Source organism: Orcinus orca, chromosome 6 (genome assembly GCF_937001465.1).
Source record: "Orcinus orca chromosome 6, mOrcOrc1.1, whole genome shotgun sequence".
In the NCBI taxonomy this organism is placed as follows: Eukaryota; Metazoa; Chordata; class Mammalia; order Artiodactyla; family Delphinidae; genus Orcinus; species Orcinus orca.
The window spans coordinates 25030379-25051564 of NC_064564.1; the positions used below are offsets into that span (position 1 = coordinate 25030379).

Consider the following 21186-nt stretch of genomic DNA (forward strand, 5'->3'; position numbering starts at 1 on the left):
ACTATTATAGACTTGTTATCTCTTCCTAACTGTAAACCTCTGGTCATTCTCTTCTTTTGAATTCTATGAAATACTTCTGTAAATTGGTTTTGTTTTTCTACAGATAGGACAGCCTTTACTGGGTGTCTTTCTTAAAGTGTTGTTTTGTTCTAGCAGGCAGTTATTCTCCTGGAGGATCTGCTTGACCCTTTTGAGGCTTGTTTTTAAAGTTTCTGACGTCTTTACTAAATGCCTGGGGTGTTCTGTACATTTTCTTGCTTCTTTCTGGTCATACGTGAACATCAGGAGTTGTTCAGACCACAGCTCCCTGTTGATGTTCTTTCTTTGATAATTACCTATGAAATGATAATTGCCTTAGCTTAAAGCTTAAGGGAACCCCATGCAGATTATTAGCACTCTCTCTGTGAGAGGCTCTCTCCTCTCTGGTTCCCTGTCCTGCAAATTCCAGCCAACCAGCCTCCCCTGCCCTCTCATGTCCGTGTGATACAAGCAAGACTAGTGTTGTTCTGTTTAGATCTCCCTGCCTTGCACCCCAGCCTGTGAAGTGCCTTCAGAAAGAAAGCTGGAACAGTCAGTGGGCTCCCAGATCAGTCTGTCACTATCTGTTGATCAACATCTGAAAGATATTTCATATATATTGAATGAAGAAGGGCTAGTAGTCCAGTGCCACTCACTCCCCATAGTCAGAAATGGAAGTCTCCAGTTCCTTTAATGGGGAATGGTATTTAAGAACCAACATCTGGGTGCTAAACATGCTCATTGTTCCTTGGGTGTCTGCTTCTTGGCCCTTTTACTGGGCAGAACTAAGAAATATGTAGATAAATAAATTAGATTTTTTATATATATACACACATACTTATGTCAAGGTCTGTATTTATATATTGAAAGCCATGAGTTCATACTGATAACTCCATTTCCGGTTCACCACAGGATTCATTCTCATTCTTTCCTATTCTCTATATGTATCATATACAGTATATTTACTCAATTGCTCAGTCCTATTGTAATGCAGAAAATAGTTTCAAAATTGCTGATCCATACCACTGTGATAAACACACTTTCTAACTAGAGTTTGTTAGAGTATTTATGTCTTTAGACTGAGGGTATAGAGTAAAAATACTGTGTTGAAAAGTTATTTACGTTATTTCCCCTTCAGTTAATTATGTTTGATTCATATGAAGTAAAATTAGATTTCCTCACTCTTGTTTGAGTATTTGAAGTATCAATACAATTTCAAAAGTCGAAACTATTCATGGAAGTGTCACTACTCACTTCCTCCCTCTAATCCCTTCCAATTCCCACCCTTGAGGGTGTTAATGAATCTCATTAGTTTCTAGTTTATCCATTATGTTTCTTTTTGCAAAATTAAGGATGTACTTGTTTACCTGTTTCCATTCTTGTACAAGTAGGATTCTATATGTACTCTTTTGCACTTACTTTTTTTCAGTTAACAGTATATCCTAGAAATCATTCCATATTAGTTCGTAGAAGTGTCATGATAGCTAGAAGTGGGTTAATGAGACTTTCTCAAGATGGAGATACTCTCCCAGTTTGCTTGCTGATGAAACTGATCCTGATCCTGTTGAGAGGGAGAAATGACATGACTTTAGAAGAGAAGCCTTCAAGGACTTCCCTGGTGGTCCAGTGGTTAAGACAAGACTCTGTGCTTCCACTGTAGGGGGCGCGAGTTCCATCCCTGGTGGGGGAGGTAAGATCCCACATGCCATGCGGCGCAGCTTTAAAAAAAAAAAAAAGAAGTCTTTAAGCAAGCCAGGGGTCCTGGGATGCCGGGCAGAATGGAGGTTTGGGGTTTTGGTTGATGAAAACCAACCAAATGCTTCACTGTGAGGAAGAATGAAGCCCTGTTTATTAGAGCCTTGAATTCTGATAAAATCCTTTTCTTTAAATGGGGAGTTGCTATAAATGACTTTGAGGAAAGTTTGCTATATAGATTTTAAAAAACTAAATTTTTTTTAGAGCAGTTTTGGGTTCACAGCAAAATTGAGGGGAAAGTACAGAGATTTCCAATATACCCCCTGCCTCCACTTATGAATAGCCTCTCTCATTAGCAACATCCTCCACCTGAGTGGTACATTTGTTACAATTGATTAACCTACATGGTTATAAGTGAGTAACTTTACACAAGGGTTCACTCTTGGTGTTGTGCATTCTATGGGCTTAGACAGATGTAAAATGAAATGTATCCACCATTATATTATTATACTTAGTATTTTCACTGCCCTAAAAGTCCTCTGTGCTCTGCCTATTCATCCCTTTCACCCTCACAACCGCTGATCTCTTTACTGTCTTCATGCTTTTACCTTTCCCAGAGTGTCCTATAGCTGTTATCATACAGTATGCAGCTTTTTCAGATTGTCTTCTTTCACTTAGTACTATTCATTGACATTTTCTTCATGTCGTTTCATGCCTTGATAGCTCATTTCTTTTTATTGCTGAATAATATTCCACTGTATAGACGTATCACAATTTGTTTATCCATTTACCTACTGAAGGACACCTGGTTTGCTTCCAAGTGTTGGTGATTGTGAATAAAGCTACTGTACACAACTGTGTGCAGATTTTTAACTGGACATAGTTTTCAACTCCTTTGGGTAACTGCCAAGGAGCATGATTGCTGGATTGTATGGTAAGAGTCTGTTTAGTTTTATAAGAATTTTCCAAACTGTCTTCCAAAGTGGCTGTACCATTTTGCCTTTCTACTGTCAATGAAAGAATTTCTGTTGCTCTACATCCTCGCCAACATTTGGTGTTGTCAGTATTCCAGATTTTGGCTCTTCTAATGAGTGTGTAGTGGTATCTCTGTTGTTTTAATTTGCATTTCTATGATGACATATATGTGGAGCATCTTGTCATAGGCTTATTTACCATGTACATATCTTCTTTGGTGAGGTGTCAGGTTTTTGGCTCAGTTTTTAAATGAATTTTTTTTTCTTATTGTTGAGTTTTAAGAGTTCTTTGTATATTTTAGATAATATTCCTTTATCAGATGTGTCTTTTGCAAATAGTTTGTCACAGTCTGTTGCTTGTCTTCTCATTCTCTTGACTTTGTTTTTTGCATAGAATAAATTTTTCATTTTAATGAAGTCCAGCTTATCCATTATTTCTTTCAAGGATTGTGCCTTTGATGTCACATCTGTACATTGAATTTATAGATCAAATTGGGGAGAACTGACATTTTAACCATACTGAGTCATCCTATCCATGAACATGGAATATCTGTCTGCTTATTTAGTTCTTCTTTGATTTTTTTTCATAAGTGTTGTAGTTTTCCTTGTGTGGATCTTGTACATATTTTGTTAGATTTATATCTAAGTGTTTCATTTTTTGAGATGCTGATGTAAGCATTTTTAATTTCAAATTTCACCTGTTTATTGTTGATATATAGAAAAGCAGTTGATTTTTATATATTAACTCTGAATTCTGCAGCCTTGGTATAATTGCTTATTAGTTCCAGGAATTTTTTTGTTGATTATTTTGGATTTTCTATGTAGTAGACAATCGTATCATCTGAACAATGACAGTTTTATGTCTTCCTTCCCAGTCTGTATTACCTTTTACTTCCTTTTCCTGCCTTATTGCATTAATAAGGACTTCCAGTATGACATTGAAAAGGAGTGCCTTTTACCTGATCGTAGTGCAGAAATTTCTAGTGTCTCATCTTTAATTATGATGTTAGCTGTAGGTGTTTAATAAATATTCTTTATCAAGTTGAGGAAGTTCCCTTGTATTCCTAGTTTATTGAGATTGGGTATCATGAATGGGTACTAAATTTTGTCAGATGCTTTTCTTGCATTTATTAATATGATCATGTAATTTTCTTTTAAGCCTGCTGATGTAATGGATTCTTTTAATTGATTTTTGAGTGCTGAGCAGCTTAGTATATCTGGGGTAAATCCCACTTAGTTGTGTTGTTTAATTCTTTTTATACACTGTTGGTTTCAATTTGCTGATGCTTTGTTGAGGATGTTTGCATCTGTGTTCATGAGAGATATGGGTTTGTAGTTTTCTTGTAATGTCCTTCTGGTTTTGGTATTAAGGTGTTGCTGGTCTCATAGAATGAGTTAGGAAGTATTCCTTATGCTTCTGTACTCTGAAAGAGATGTAGAAAATTGGAATACAGTTAACCCTTGAACAACACGGGTTTGAACTGTACAGATCCACTTATACACAGATATTTTTCAGTAGTAAATAGTAAAGCCCTATGTGGTCCGTGGTTGGTTGAATCCATGGATGCATAGGAACTGTGGGTCCAGAGGGCTGACTATAAATTATACACAGATTAACCTCTGTGTTGTTCAAGGGTCAACTGTATTTCTTCCTAAAATTTTTGGTAGAAATTTACCACTGAACCCTTCTGGACCTGGTGCTTTCTGTTTTGGAAGGTTATTTATTGATTCAATTTTTTAAATAGACATAGTCACATTCAGATTATCTGTTTCTTCTTGTGTGAGTTTGGGCAGTTTGCATCTTTAAAGGAATTGGTTCATTTCATATAGGTTATCAAATTTGTGGGCATAGAATTGTTCATAGTATTCTTTTTTTTTCTTTTTTTCTTTTTTTTTTTTTGCAGTATGCGGGCCTCTCACTGTTGTGGCCTCTCCCATTGCAGAGCACAGGCTCCGGACACACAGGCTCAGCGGCCATGGGTCACGGGCCTAGCCGCTCCGTGGCATGTGGGAAGAGCATGTGGGATCTTCCCGGACCAGGGCACGAACCCGTGTCCCCTGCATTGGCAGGCGGACTCTCAACCACTGCACCACCAGGGAAGCCCCATAGTATTCTTTTTCGTTATTCTTTTAACATCTGTGGGATCTGTAGCAGTGTCACCTCTTTCATTTCTGATACTAAAAATCATTTGTGTCCTCTTTTCTTTTTCCTTCATAAGTATGGCTAGAAGCTTATTTATTATATTGATCTTAAGGAACCAGCTTTTTTTGTTGTTGATTTTCTCTGTTTTTGTTTTCAATTTCATAATTTCTGTTTTATTATTATTTCTTTCTTCTGCTTACTTTGGATTTGATTTGCACTTTTTCTAGTGTATTGATTTTAGATATTCTTTCATAACATATGCATTCAGTGGTGTATAAATTTTCCTTTAAGCACTGCTTTTTCTGTATACCACAGATTTCGATAAATTGTGTTTTCATTTTCTTCAAAATATTTTAAAATTTCTCTTGAGATTTCTTTTATTTATTCATTTATTTTTATTGAATGAAATGTTTTTTAAAATTCTATAGTGCTTGAGATTTCTTCTTTGACTCGTATTATTTAGAAGTGTGTTGTTTAATCTCTGAGTGTTTTGGGATTTTCCAGTTATTTTTCTGTTCTTGATTCCTTGTTGAATTCTCTTGTGGACTGAGAGTAGACATTGTATGATTTCTTTTCTTTAAAATTTGTTAAGGTGTGCTTTATGGCCCCAAATGGGGCCTATCTTGGTGAATGTTCCATGTGAGCTTCAGAAGAATGTGTATCCTGCTGTTGTTGGATGAAGTAGGCTATAAATGTCAGTTATATCCAGTTGATTGATGGTGGTGTTGAGTTCAGTTACGTCTGTACTGGTTTTCTGCTTACTGGATCTGTCCATTTCTGATAGAGATATATTGAAATTTTAATTATGGTAATGGATTCTTCTGTTTTTCCTTTCAGTTCTATCAGTTTTTGCCTCACGTAGTTTGATGCTTGGCTGTTATATGTGTTAAGGATTGGTATGTGTTCTGGGAGATTTGACCCCTTTATCATTATGTAATGTCCTTCTTTATTGCTGATAGCTTGCTTGGCTTTGAAGAATGTGTATCTGAAATTAATATAGCTATTCTTGCTTTCTTTCGATTAGTGTTAGCATGGTATGTTTTTCTCTATCCATTTACTTTTAATTTATATGTGTGTTTATATTTAAAGTGGATTTCTTGTAGTCATATGTAGTTCAGTGGTTTTTTTTTTTTATCAGCTCTGACAATCTCTGTCTTTTTATTGCTGCATTTAGACATTGATATTCAGAGTGATCATTGATATAGTTGAATTAATATCTACCATATTAGTTACTGTTTTCTATTTGTTGCCCTTGTTCTTTGTTCCTTTTTATTTCTTCTCTTTTTTGCCTTTTGTGGTTTTCAAAAGGCATTGGAGCATTTTATGTAATTCCATTTTCTCTCATTTCTTAGCATGTCAGTTATATTTCCTTTTTTTTTATTGTTGCTCTAGAGTTTGCAATATACATTTATGGTTAATCTAAGTCCACTTTAGAATAATACTGCTTTATGGGTAGTGTGATACATTATAATAACAAAATAATCCTAATTCTTCCCTTCCATCCTTTACAATAGCTATTAATTGTTTCTCTTATATATGTTTATACACATATAGGCACACATACTCATATATATGTAAGATATATCCATAGGTAAACATAATCAAATACTATTATTATTTTGAACACATTGTTACCTGTTAGGTCAATTAAGGATAAGAAAAGTAAAAGTTTTTATTTTACCTTCACTTATTCTTCTTTGATGCACTTTCTTTATGTAGATTCAAGTTTCTGACTATATAATTTTCCTTCCCTCTAAATATTTTTTTAAATATTTCTTGCAAGGCAGGTCTGTTGGCAACACATTTCCTCAGTTTTTGTTTATCTGATAAAGTTTTTTTTTTTATAAATGTATTTATTTTATTTTATTTTTGGCTGCGTTGGGTCTTTGTTGCTGTGCGTGGGCTTTCTCTAGTTGCAGCAAGTGGGGGCTACTCTTTGTTGTGGTGCGTGGGCTTCTTATTGCAGTGGCTTCTTTTGTTGCGGAGCACTGGCTGTAGGCACGCGGGCTCAGTAGTTGTGGCTCATGGGCTCTAGACAGGCACAGGCTTAGTAGTTGTGGCACATGGGCTTAGTTGCTCCGTGGCATGTGGGATCTTCCTGGACCAGGGCTCGAACCTGTGTCCCCTGCATTGGCAGGCAGATTCTTAACCAGTGCGCCACCAGGGAAGCACCTCTGATAAAGTTTTTATTTCTCCTTCACTTTTGAAGGATAATTTCACAGGTACAGAATTCTAGGTTTGGTATTCTTTTTCTCTCAACACTTTAAATATTTCACTCCACTCCTTGCTTGCATGGTTTCTGAGGAGATGCCAGATGTAATTCTTACCTTTGTTCTTTTATAGGTAAGATGTATTTTTCCTCTGGCTTCTTTCAGAATTTATGTTTGACTTTTGGTAGTTTGAAAATATGCCTAGGTAGTTTCTTTTTTATTTGTTGGTTGCTTGGTTTTTGCATTGGTGTTCTTGGTGTTCTCTGCCTGGTTTTCACTGAGCTTTCTGGATATGTGGTTTGGTGTCTGACATAAATATGGGGAAATTCTCAGTCATTATTGTTCCAGATGTTTCTTATGTTTCTTTTTCCCTTTTTTCTCCTTTTGGTATTCCCATTATGCACATATTATACCTTTTGTAGTTGTCCCTCAGTCCTTTGATGTTGTTTTTGTTTTTGTTTTTTGTTTTTCAGTCTTTGTTCCCTTTTTCATCTTTGGAATCTATTGTGACATCCTCAAGCTCAGAGATTGGTTGCTCAGCTCTGTCCTGTCTACTGAGAAGATCATCAAAGCCAGTGTTCATTTCTTTTGCAAAGTTTTTGATCTCTAGCATCTCTTTTCTTTCTTAGGGTTTCCATCTCTGCTTGCATTGCCCATCTGTTCTTGCATGCTGTCTGCTTTATTCATTGGAGCCCTTGCATGCTGTCTGCTTTATTCATTATAGCCCTTAACAATTTGTTTCAGATTCCTGGTTTATAATTCCAACATGTCTGCTACGTCTGGTTCTGGTGCTTGGTCTGTCTCTTTAAATTGTGTTTTTGTGATTTGGTATGCCTTTTAATACTTTCTTGATAGCCTGACATGATGTACTGGGTAAAGGCTGTGAATAGGCCTGTAGTAATGCAGTAAGGTGCTGGGGGGAGGGGAAGTGTTCTATTGTGCTATGATTAGTTTCAGGCTTTTAGTGAGCCTATGCCTCTGTGAACTTCACAAGTGTTTCTCAGGGTTTTTTTGCCCCCTTAGGTGGGACTGGATGACTAGAGTGGGCTGGAGTTTGGTGTTTCCCTTCCTCCAGGTCAGTTAGGCTTTGGTTTATCAGTTTTCCCTGAAGGCAGGCCTTGTTAAGAATAGAGTGCTCTGGTATTTCAAAATGGTTCCTTTGCCCCTTCCTCTGTTAGAAGGAGGAGGGGATTTTTCTCCAGTATTTATTTTGAGAAGCTGGTTAGGCTCTTGGAGGTAAACCTCAGAAAACTGTGGGGTACCCCTAGAGTTTTTAACCCTCAGAGTTGTTCCTACTGAGCCTCCAGCAGTTCATCAATTGCAGTTCAGGTTTTCTGACCCTGGCACTGGTTTCCACTCATCCTGAGTCTCTGCTCTGGTATGTTGTGATTCTCTGTATCTGTCTGTTTGTTTCTTCAGTCTTGGGAGCAGTGGTTTGCCCTGTGTCCTCCTCACCTCTCTTTCAGATCCTAGAAGAGTTGTTGATTCAGTCTATTCAGCTTTTTACTTGTTGTTAGGACAGAGTGACAACTTCTAAGCTCCTTGTATGTGGAACCAGAAACTGTTAAGTCCCTGTAACTTTTTATAGATTGAAATTTTATGTTTAATTGGATAAAAGGTGGTTTCAGATCCAGGATGAAGAAATCTAAGCTAAAAGTACTTGAGAATTTAGTGTTGCTATTAAAGTTTTAGAAGCTATGAAGGTAGTCATAACAAGAAGATTATGTTCCTGAACCTGATTTGGTTCTCTCCCATGCTAAACCTTGGCTAGAAATTCCATGTAATAATTAGGGCTAACCAGTGCCCTCATCAATCAGTCCCATTCCTTGAGAACAGATGTAGAGTGAATCTGACCCATTTGTTATCATTTGTAATATATCATCTAGTAGATAATAAGCATCAGATGGGAATCTCTCAGCTTCAGGTTATAGAAAAATTGATTCAAGTTGACTTAAACTACAAGGTAGTTAGGATTGCTCTAATTCAGTGATTCTGGGCTGTTACGAAATTCCTTTGGCTTCACTGTCTTCTATATGCCACCTTCATCCAGCTTGGTAGCCTGAAGCTTCAGTAGTTCAGGGCCTCCTATCCATGTATGACGATGTTGAAATGAAGAGAAGAGAACACTTTTGCCCAAATCCAAGCTGGAACCCTCAGATTGATCTTGATTTGACCTCTCAGAGGAAGAAACTATGCTGATGTGCTATGGGAATGGATTTAACTTCTTTCAAAGTACATGGAATGTGGGGGGTGGGGACGGTAGAGGCAGACAACAAAAATAAGGCCACCTTTAGGAGGTGGGAGGAGGGCGGTAGATGCTAAGTAGACAGCCAATATTCATGAGTTTTAAAATTCCTACTATAAATTGTCTTCATTAGGGCTAGCTATAAAGAAAACACATGGATTTCGTTCATTTATTCATTTATTTATTCATCATATTTCTTGGAGGGACTAGGGACTATTCTAGGATCTGGGAATACAGCAGTAAGTAAGACAGCAATCACCTGCTCTTGTGAAGCCTCCATAGGCATGGGGGTAGGGGAGGCAGTGAAAAAAAAATTAACATAAATGTGTACCGTGTCAGATGAATGCTCTGAATACAAATAAAACTGGGCAAGAAGAATGAGTTCTTGTGGCTGGCATGGAGGGTTGCTGTTTGATATATGGTGAAGAGGGAAAACCTCTCTGAGAAGGAGATAAATAAGTAGAGTCCTGGAAGAAGTGAACTAGTCCTGAAGAAGTTCACTGGAAGAAGTAAACTTTCCTTGTGGATACCTGGGGAAGAGTGTTTTAGGCAGAGAGGTAAGCAAGAACGGAGCCTGCTCTAGTAGGTCTGTGTCTTTATTCCCATCTTACCGCTAGGTTCTTCATGACATTTTTTTTTTCTTAGATTCCATATATATGTATTAGCATACGGTATTCGTTTTTCTCCTGACTTACTTCACTCTATATGACAGACTCTAGGACTATCCACCTCACTACAATAGATAGCTAGTGGGAAGCAGCCGCATAGCACAGGGAGATCAGCTAGGTGGTTTGTGACCACCTAGAGGGGTGGGATAGGGAGGGAGACGCAAGAGGGAAGAGATATGGGAACATATGTATATGTATAACTGATTCACTTTGTTATAAAGCAGAAACTAACACACCATTGTAAAGCAATTATACTCCAATAAAGATGTTAAAAAATAAAAAATAAAATAAAAAAAGAACGGAGCCTGGAGGCAACATCACACTTTGCAAGATAATGGGAGAGCAAGAAGGTTAGTGTCTCTGGAGCCCAGTGGACAAGATGAGTTCTAGGAGGTGATGTCACAGAAGTAGTAGGAGTCCAAGTGACATAGAATTTTCACTTCTACTTTGAGTGAAAAGAGAATCTGGGGTGTTTTAAGCTAAGGAGTGACCTGAAAAGACTTAAATTTTAAAAGGCTTGCTCTGGCTGTGTGTCAAGAATAGACTGTTCCAGAACTTCTGTCTTTGATCCCCTGCAGGTAAGATCATACTTGGACCAGTGTAGTAGTGGAGGTGGTGAAAAATAATTGGATTCTACATGTATTTTGAAGGTGGAGACATGGATTTACTGATGAAAAGGAAGGGGTATGAGGGAGAAGAATAAAGGTTGATTCTGTTTTGATCAGAACATTAAAAGGATGGGGTTAGCATTAACTGAGGCGTGGAAGAATGCAAGAGGAGCATATTCTGGGGAGGAAATTTAATAGTTGGGGGAGGGGAGGGTTTATTGTGTTTATAAGATGCATATTAGACGTTCAACTGGATATGTCTAATAGACAGCTGAATTTAGGAGTCTGTAGTTAGTTCAGGGTAGAGGTCTGGGCGTGAGGTAAAAATTTTGACATTGGTATACAGGTGGTATTTAAACTTCTGAGTAAATGAAATAAGAACAAGTAAAACAGTCAATCCAGAAGATGGTTAAAAAATAGGGAGGGAGATGGAGGGAGAAAAAAAAGAACTAATGGGCTAAATATCCTAAAATGTAATTGTAGAAATAAATTCAAATTTATTACCTATCATAGTGAATGTAAGTGTACTAAATTCTTGAATTAGAACACAAGCAACGGCTGGCTTAAGAAAAGTTATCACTAAGCTGCTTGTAAGAAACACCTAAAGCATAAGGACATTGAAAGTTGAAGAGTAGAAAAAGATATACCAGTCTAATACTGACTAAAAGAAAGCTGGTATAACTATATTGATATCAAATGAAATAGACTTTAAAACAAATTTTTATTAGAGATAGTAATTATTAGAGTTAAAGAAGATCACTACGTAATAATAAAAGATTCAATTTCCCTTGTAGATATGATGATTCTCAGCTTTTTTGCTGTTAGAAACAGCCTCAAAATATACAGTGCAAAAATTGATATCACCCTAAGGAAAAATGGACAAATCCACCACCATAATGGGAATTTTTAGCACTTTTCTTAGTTGATGATAGATTAAACAAGGAAAAAGTAAGTCTATAGGAGATTTGAATATGTCAGTTAGTAAACTTAACCCTTATATCGTCAGAGTCCCCTGGACCCAGATTTAATTTACTAGTTTCTTTTTTGAACAATTTTGCTTGTATGGATTGATGTTTTATGGCTTTCATTCTTTCTTAGAGGTCTTCTGAAGAACAGAAAATTTAAAAAAGAAAATTAAAACTCCTTTTCTCTTGCAGTTACTGTATGGGTTCATTGGAGCTTTTTATGAATCTAAGATGCTGTGGGTTCTTATCTCATATCACTGTACCTTTATATTGGTAATTTCATCATCCTAAGAATGATTTTTATCATTACTCTTTAATTATTCCCAACTATGCTATGAAAAACTAAAATAAGAAAATGGAAGAAAGATGGAATTGTCTAGAAAGATGTTGTAGAGGTCAAATCATTGCTATTGCATTATCTTTTTTTTTTTTATTGCATTGCCTCAAGAGTTGCACATATTTTAAGAAAATATAACTGAAGTCTGGAGGTACCATCTTTGTAGTCATTCTTTTAGTTATCACTGAACACAGCTGAGAATTTAGAATTTTTCATTTTCTACACATAATGGTATAAGAGTAGAAAAGTTGACAGAGGAAGACATTTCACAGTTATTAGATGGGTAAAATAATGGTCAAAAGAGACAGCAGACTGTAGGCCCTAATCATGATGGTGAACTTGATCTTATGAGTGAAATCTTAGACTGTGAGTCATCAGATGACAATATCCTAGATTAATTTTCTTGAACTCAAGAATTGATGAGTGAGCAGTATATTTCTGTGGTTTCTATAAAGGAAGTATGGAATCTGCATCCAGTTAGTCATTAGGTAGGAAGGACTTCACCATGCAGTATTTTGTGACAAGAAGTTGGACTATTCAGTTTTTCCAAAAGGATATGTGACATATTCTTGCATTTCATATGATGATGTACATGAGCATTTACTTGATACAGCTTGTAATTGAAGAGTGTTGAAGGCAGGTGTGTATACAGAGGTGACAGGAAGGGACTCTATGGTTTAGAAAAGAAAACAAATCATTGATCATTCTGATGGATATTTATAAATCTAAAAATGAATATTTACAATCAGGGAACAATGAATATGGCTGTCCTCAACAAGTTTATGGGCCATCCAAATTTTCAAAAGCACAGCATGTCTACAATGCAAGTTCAAGAAGAAGCAGAAGTAATGATCATTTAGTAGAGCTATATTTGAAATCTGGAATCAGATTTTATAAAACTGTGTGTCCCAGGTTCATGTGTGTCAGTTGATGACCAGTTTCATTCAAATGATATAACCCTTTTCATATGTGTTCGTGTGTGTATGTGTGTGTGATATATGTAAGTATGTGAGTGCATATATGCATGCACTATGCATTTGTAGGTATGTATATGTATAATACACATATATGCACATACCAGGAAAATATAAAAATATATGGATTTTATGTATTTAAATTTTGACTGAAATTTCCAACTAATTTGATTTTTTATTATCCTTTTATTTTTCTGTAAATTATTTATAAAATGACCTAAATTTTAAATAAAATATTAATACAAAGAGTCTATCAGCCCAGCTGATAAAGGGTGTTGATTATTTTTCCTGGCCTACTGAGGGTTAATGTAATGTACCTGTGTGGATCATTGCCCTCAGCAGTTGATGACTGTGCATCTCTTTTAAGCACACGTGGAATATTCATGAAAATTAACCATCTGCTTGGCTGTAAAACCTGCACAGATTTCAAAGGCTGAATTCTGTGACTACAGGCAGATAAGATACAAGTCATTTACAAAAGGTAATTAGAAAAAGTCCCCTACGTGGGGAATTTAAAATAACTTCTAAATAACTTACAGCTCAACAAAGGAATCTTAATGGAAATTAGAACGTATTCAGAACTAAATTCTAACAAAATACTTTAAAAGTTGTATAATATAGTTTAGATTGTACTTTAAGAAAGAATAAATGCTCAAGATGAATAAACTAAGAATCCAATTTTTAAAAATGATAGAAGTGACTACAGAATAAACCCAGATAGGGTAGAAGGAAAGAACTGAAGATGAACATAAACTTATGACTTGGAAAAATACACAGTAAGTAATAGGATAATAAAGTCCAAAGTTGGTTCCTCAAAAGTCAAATAGCCAAATTTCTGACAAGATTTATCAAGGGTGAGGGAATAACTAAACAATATTCAAATTGCAAAAGGATCTCATAGGTATAAACTTTACAGAGATTAATCTGGTAAGATAATATTAAGAATAACTGATAACAGTGAATTTGAAATTTTAAGTGGAATAGGTAAATTATTAGAAAATAAAACTTAACCAAAACTGACTTAAATAGAAAACCTGACTGGTCCCATAACAATGAAAACACTTGGTCTCCATGACTGCAGAGGAACATTCTATCCAGACATTTCATGGAACAGGTAATTCCAGCACCTGTACTCCGAGGGAAATGACTTACAGCAATTATCCCCCAGACTGAGGTTGGGTTCTCCTCTAGGCATTCAGGAGATACAGATTGTTTAAAAGGGACCTAGCTGATAACTTATATGTACTTTTTTGTAGAACTTTTCAGGCTGATCTGCAGGTTAAGTTACTCTTTACCATCTTCTCTTTCATAGTTGCTCTTCTTGCACTTTACAGTAGTCAATCCTGATTTTGCCTTTTTTTGCTTCCTTGACCCAGGGATGAAGAAAGGTCTGAATTGCTATAAAAGGGGTATTTTAAAATACTAATGTTGAGAATTTTAACTAGGATCCTATTCTTATTCTGGCAGTTTCCAATTCATTGCTTTCAGCATAATTTAAGGACAGTAAAGTTTTTATGGAATTTTTAAATGCTTCTTGATTACTATGTGATTTTTCAAGAGCTGGCTTTAAAGGAGTTGAAAGAATTGGGTGACATTGCTGAAGTATTCTAGCAATAAATGATTTTCATGCATAGATATATGAAATAATGGAAGAAGGGGAGGTCGTCTTATCTATCTCATTGAGATACTTTTCCCAAAAAAGTTTACTTTTAATGTCTAGTTGTTATCAGATTTATAATTTATTTAATCAATTTTATGCTAATAATGCTTGTAATTAAAAGTTAGTCCAGAGGAAAACTTCTAAACTTAGTGCTTCATGGTTACAGGGAATTTAATAAAAATTAATTCAGTTTATACAATATATATGTTTTGTTGCAAAGAAATGTGACAGTGGTCAAAAGAAGAATTTTAAGCATAAAAGCTGATTGCATCAGAAAAAAATTGCAGCAAAGTGTTGTAGAAATACAACACTTCATAAAGTTGTTCATAAAGAAAATAAATGACATAGTATTTCTTATCGTTAAGCAAGGATTTGTTTCTTGTTTTAGACATGAATGATTTTGAGAGTCAAGTCGCTGGTATGTAGATTCCACTGGATGCATTGACAATGATATATATCAGTTGTATTTTAAGGTGCCAGTGTTTATAGTGCACGGCAATCCTTGCAACTATTTAAATTATGAAAAATTTTAGATGTCAATATAAAACTGTTCAAGGGAATGCATCGTTTTTCAAAATTCTTTTCAGCTGTAATGGGAACAAAAAATGTTGAAGACCACTGACTTGGAGCATTAGCTCTCAAGAGGGATGGTAACACTCATTGGGGAAGATATTAGAATTTAGGGGGACATTTTTGCTTGTCACAATGACTGAGAGGCTTTACTATCATTTGGTTACTGGGGGCCAAGAAAGCTAGGTATCCTGCAGTGTACAACAAAGAATATTATCATTGTTTTACATAACTTTTCTACTCACTGGACTAGTCCGCGACAAACATAAGTAGGTAGAAATTTACTGCATAGTAATCCTAAAGCATATTCAAAAGAAGGAATTTATAAAAAAAGGTCCAAGTATTTTAGGAGAGGACCATTTTAGTGGGCAATATTTAAATGAACTATATTCTCTCAGAATTGTTAAATGGTATATTAACTCCATGCATTGTCTACTTGGGGTATTATGTTTCTGATTACTACATATTTAGTTGAAAAGAGTTTGCGGTAGATACTGCAAAAGCAATACAAATAATTAAAAATATGTAACTTAGAACCAAATATTAAATTATCAGGAATATATGGACTACAGAGATCTTACTGAATTTTATTATACTTTCTCAGTAAGACCAGTGTGATCATACTATTTAATATTGTAACGTGGTTCACAACTTTACTTCCCTCTGCACTCTAGAGTCACACTTTCCTGTTATTTTTACTCCCAAACATTTATCACTTTTTATCTTGGTTATTTATTATATTTATTTTTTAGTATCTTTTTGTCCCCCTTGTTTAGAGACATAGTGTAAGAGGAGAGGGTGGGAGACAGAAAGACAGCCCTTTTGAGGAGTTTGGCTTTAAAAAAAAAGAGGAGAGAAATTGGTGGTAGCTGGAGCAGGTAATGTGTATGGAGTCAGGAATTTTTTTTGTCATTTTTTTCCATTTGTTTTTTGGGCAGGAAAGTTGGATTTATTGGTGGGCATGAGTAAGGAAGGGAAAGCACCACGGCTTTCATGAGTGCAGGGTCTGCCTTTTGTCCAAGGGGCCCACGATTAGGGATGTATTTGACCCGTAGTCATCCAGGATGATCCACTTTTCTGCCACCATGTCTTCAGATTCATCCACTTCTTGGAGATGTGGATCTTCTGGGGCCCAGAAATTTGAACTTGGCCCTGTGTGGGCCTTAATCACTTGCTCCTTGTTCTGCAGTTTGGTGCGGATGGACGTGATGACTTGGCCAGTGTGGACCCTGGCCACTGCGTGCTGGGGCTTTCCAAAGGCATCCTGTATACCTGTCTGGAGCCTAGATTGGGCAGAGCATGATGTCAGACATGAATGTCCACTGGTAAGGGCTGTCTCGAAGGTCCTTTAGGGCAACCCATATAAGCAACAGGCTGCATGCACTACCAAGGAAGCTGCTTTTTTTTTTTTTTTTAGTGCCTTAGTTATCTGGTTTTTTTTGTTTTTAAACATCTTTATTGGAGTATAATTGCTTTACAATGTGTGTGTGGGGCTGCTTTTTGCAGCCATTGCACACCAGGCCTCCACAGAGAAAAGAGGCCTGATTAGCTGCAGAAGGAATTTTTTTTAACATAAATTTTTAAATTGAATTATAATGTACATAGGGAAAATTGCACAAACTGTAAGTTAAATTTCTGCAAAATGAACTCACCTGTGCAATCACCACCCAAATTAAGAAATGAACACTACCATTACCAGCACACCATAATTCATCCCTTATGCTTCTTCCTATCATTAACCATCTCTCACCCAAAAGATAGTGGAGGTTTTTCTGATTTTTATTACCAAATACTAATTTTGCCTGTTTTCAAACTTTATGTAACTGGAATTATCCAGCATGTATCTTTTAAGGTTGACTTCTTCTCAACACGTTTGTGGGATTCAGTATGTACTGTTCATCTAGGAATAGTTATATTCATATTTGTGGGAATATTTCACAATTTATTCATTTTGCTGTTGATGAATGTTTGGGGTGTTGCTGGTTTCAGCTATTCTGAATAATGCTTCTGTGAATATGCTTATACGTGTCCTTTAGTGTACATATCATGTGTTTCTGTTGGATGTGTATACTTGGGGTGGTGATTTTTTTTTTACCAGTTTTACTCCCAGCAGCATTAAATCAAAGTTCTCATTGCTCTATACCTTCACCAACACTTTAGCACTGTACTGCTTATAAAACTATCTGTGGTGTTTTTTGTTTTTGTTTTTTTTTGCGGTACGCGGGCCTCTCACTGTTGTGGCCTCTCCCGTTGCGGAGCACAGGCTCCGGACGCGCAGGCCCAGCGACCATGGCTCACGGGCCCAGCCACTCCGCGGCATGTGGGATCTTCCTAGACAGGGGCATGAACCCGTGTCCCCTGCATCGGCAGGCCAACTCTCAACCACTGCGCCACCAGGGAAACCCCAACTATCTGTGTTTGTAATCGGTGTTTCCTTGATGATTAGTCATGTTGTATTCCTTTTCATCTCTTTATTAGCCAATGTTATATTCTCTTTCATGAATTATCTGTATGAATCTTTTGCCTATATTTTATAGTTGGGTTATTTATATTTTTCTTCCTGATTTATAGTTCTTTACATGCACAGGACACATGTATTTAAGATACCATTTCCCACTCTTTTACTTGCATATTCACTCGCTTAATGATGTCCTTTGATGAACAGAAGTTTTTAATTTTAAAGAACTCTAGTGTTTTCCTTTTAAAAGTGTTGGAAAAACCTTTTAAAAATCTTTGTCTATATCAAAATCTTGAAGATATCTTTGGATATTTTCATTTAGAAGTTATTTGTTTTACCTTTCAGATTTAGGCTGTAATGCACTGCTTTGTGTGTGTATATGATATGAAGGGTCAAGAATTGTTTTTCCCCATATGAACCTTCAGTGGTCCCAGCCCCATGTATTGGAATGTTCCAGCAGTGCCATCTTTGTCATAAATCAAGCAGGTCTTTTCTGGACTTGCTATTCTGTTCCATTGCTCTGTTTCTCTATCTTTGAGCCAGTGTCCCATTTTCTTAATTATTGTAGCTTTATAATACATCTTATTTTAATATAAATTCTCCAGCTTTTTCTTCTTCAAAATTATCTTGACTATTATTGGGCTTTTGCATATCCACTTTGTCAATTGCTAAAAAGCATTGGGATTTTGATTGGAACCACACCGAATCTATTAATTTGGAGAGAATTTACATCTTTTAGTATGGAATCTTCTAACACATGAAATGATATATTCCTCCATTTATTTAGGACTTTAATTTAGATTTTGTAGGTTTTTGTGTCAAGATTTTATACATCTTTTATTAGATTTATTCCTTGGCTCTTTGATTTTTGAATGTTAATATAAATGGTATCTTTTTAAAATTTCACAAATTTCTTTTGCTAGTACATAGAAAGTTGATTTTTTAATATTGAACCTGTATCCAGCAACCTTACTAAATTCACTTATTTTTATGGTTTGTAAATTCTTTTGGATATTCCTCATGTATAATTAAGTCATCTGCTAATTATGCAGTTTTATTTTTTCCTTCTGTTCCTTGTAATTAAAAAAATTTTCTTATTACACAGACTAGTACATCTGTTCCCATCTGTAGAAGTGATAAAGAATACCTTTTCTCATTCTTGGTCTCTGAGAGGAAGTAATTGACCATTAAAGGTGGTGTTAGCTATAGGTATTTTGTAATTACTCTTTATAAAATCAAAAAGATTCTTTTCTTTGCTATGAATTTTTAATTAATGAGTGTTAATTAGAGAGGACACCAAAAGTACAAGTAATAAAATGCAAAAAATTGGTAAATTGGACTTCATTAAAATTAAACTTCGAAAAACCATCAAGAATCATCGAAAGGTAAGCCACAGGGAGAAAATATTGTGAATCATATTTCTGAAAAAGGACTTGTATGCAAGATATAACTCTTACAACCCAGTAAGAATAAAATAAATTATCCATCAAAAAAATGAGCAAAAGATTTGAATAGACATTTCACTCAAGAAACTGTATGAATGGCTAATAAGCACCTTGAAAAGATGCTAACCTCATTAGTCATTAGGGAAATGCAAATTTAAAACCATAATAAATACCACTTCATGTCCACTAAAATGGCTATGATAAAAGGGCAGACTAGTGTTGGTGACCTTGTAGGACAATAGAGACCCTTAGGCATTGCTGATAGGAATGTAAAGTGGTGCAGCCACTACGGAAAACAGTGGCAGGTTTTTTTCCTTCTTTCCTTTTTTAAGTTAAATAGAAATTTACAATATAGCCCAGCAATTTCACTCTATCCAAGACAAGTGAAAAAATTTCTCTACACAAAGGCTTGTATGCAGACGTTCATGGTAGTATTTTTCATAATAGCCAAAAAAGTAGAAACAACCCAAATGTCCCTCAACCAATGAATGGATAAACAAAATGTCTGTCCCTACAATGAAATACTGTTTGATAATAAAAAGATAAAAAATACTGATTCATCTTTATATCATGGATGAACCTGAAAAACACTACACTATGTGAAAGAAAGAAACAGAAGACCATATATTATATGAGTTTATTTGTATGAAATGTTCAGAAAAGGCAAAGTTATCGGAAAATATCAGTAGATTAGTTTGGGGCTAGAGGTGAGAACAGGGAGTGACTACATATGGGTGTGAGAGACCTTTTCTGTGATAATGGAAATGTTCTAAAACTGGGTTGTGGTGATGGTTGTACAACTCTGTAAATTTACTTAAAAAATATTGAATTGTGTATTTTAAATGACTGAATTTTATTTTATGTAAATTTTACCTCAGTGAAGATGTTAAAGAATGAGTGTTGAATTTTATCAACTACTTTTCTGACCCTACTGAAAATTTATATGTTTTTCACCTTTCTCAATTACATAAATTAAAAAATTTCATAAATTAAAAAATTTAATATTAAAAATGTAAGTCCAGTCGTAAATCTTGACTGAGTATAAATTGGTCTTGATATATTTTATTTATGTTACTACTAGGTATGATACACTGATACTTTGTTTAGGATTTTTTGAGACTTTATTTATGAGAAAAATTGGCCCGTCATGTTTTTTTCTTACAATGTTCTGTTCAAGTTTTTGTTTTGCTGTTCTCCATGTCAGCATTTTTAAGATTGATGGTAAATGTTTTTCATTATATGTTTGGAAGAATTTACTATTGGAGCCATATGGGCATGCAGTTTTCTTTGTAGGAAAGTTTTTAATTACATATTCAATTTCTTTAATATGTATTTGTGTTTTCAGATTTTCTATTTCTTTGTCAGTTTTAATAAGTTGTGTTTTCCTAGGAATTTGTTCATTTCCTGTCGTTTTTCAAATCCTTTGGGCCAAAGTTTTTAATAATATTGTTTTATTGTCTGTAAAATCCTTAGTATTACCCTCCTTTTCATTCTTGATTGGGACTTGTGCCTTCTCTGATTATCTATGATGAGTCTTGCTAAAAGGTCTATTATTTATTTTAGTTTTTTTTCAAAGAACCAACTATTTTGATTTTCTCTCGCACATTTGTTTTCTATTTAAAAGTTTTTTTTTTGCTCCAGTTTCTACTTTGGGATTAATTTTTTCCGATTTTTTATTTCTTGATAGGAATATTTGAAAGGATATTTGACTGCTTGCTTTATCAGTTACTGTGAAAGGTCTGTTAAAATCCACTGTGGTTGTAGACTTGGCAGTTTTTCATTTTAGTTCTGTTAGTTTTTGCTTTATGTATTTTGGGGCTGTCTTTTTTATGTATGCCAATTTAGAATTCTTATGGCTTTTTTAATGGATCATCATATTTATTATTATAAAATAACCCTCTAGTTTGAGTGATGTTTCTTGCCTTACTTCTCTTTTGTCAGATGAAGATAACTTTACAAGTTTTCTTTTGCTTAATGTTTGCAAGTTTTTTACCCTTTTAGCCAGTCTGTGCCCTTATATTTTAAGACATATCACTTGTAAGGAGTATAAAATAAGCTTTAAAACTCTACTCTCATAATCTGCTTGAAGAATTCCCTGTAGCGTTTATTTTCACGTGGGTCTGCTGGTGACAAATTGTTGTTTGTGTGTGTGTGTGTGTCTGTGAGTGGGTGTGTAAAATGTCTTTATTTCACCATCATTTTGAAGGATAGGTTTG

The 21186-nt window shown here is 35.3% G+C and overlaps 1 protein-coding gene and 2 pseudogenes across 3 annotated transcripts in view; 1 reads left to right on the plus strand and 2 right to left on the minus strand.

Annotated features, from left to right (window-relative positions):
* Positions 1-21186, plus strand: part of AUH (AU RNA binding methylglutaconyl-CoA hydratase) — a 163441-nt gene that overhangs the window by 32780 nt on the left and 109475 nt on the right. The gene's annotated exons all lie outside the window — the stretch shown is intronic.
* On the minus strand, positions 16398-16499 carry LOC117201658 (uncharacterized; annotated as a pseudogene).
* LOC117201659 (uncharacterized) lies at positions 16505-16622 on the minus strand (annotated as a pseudogene).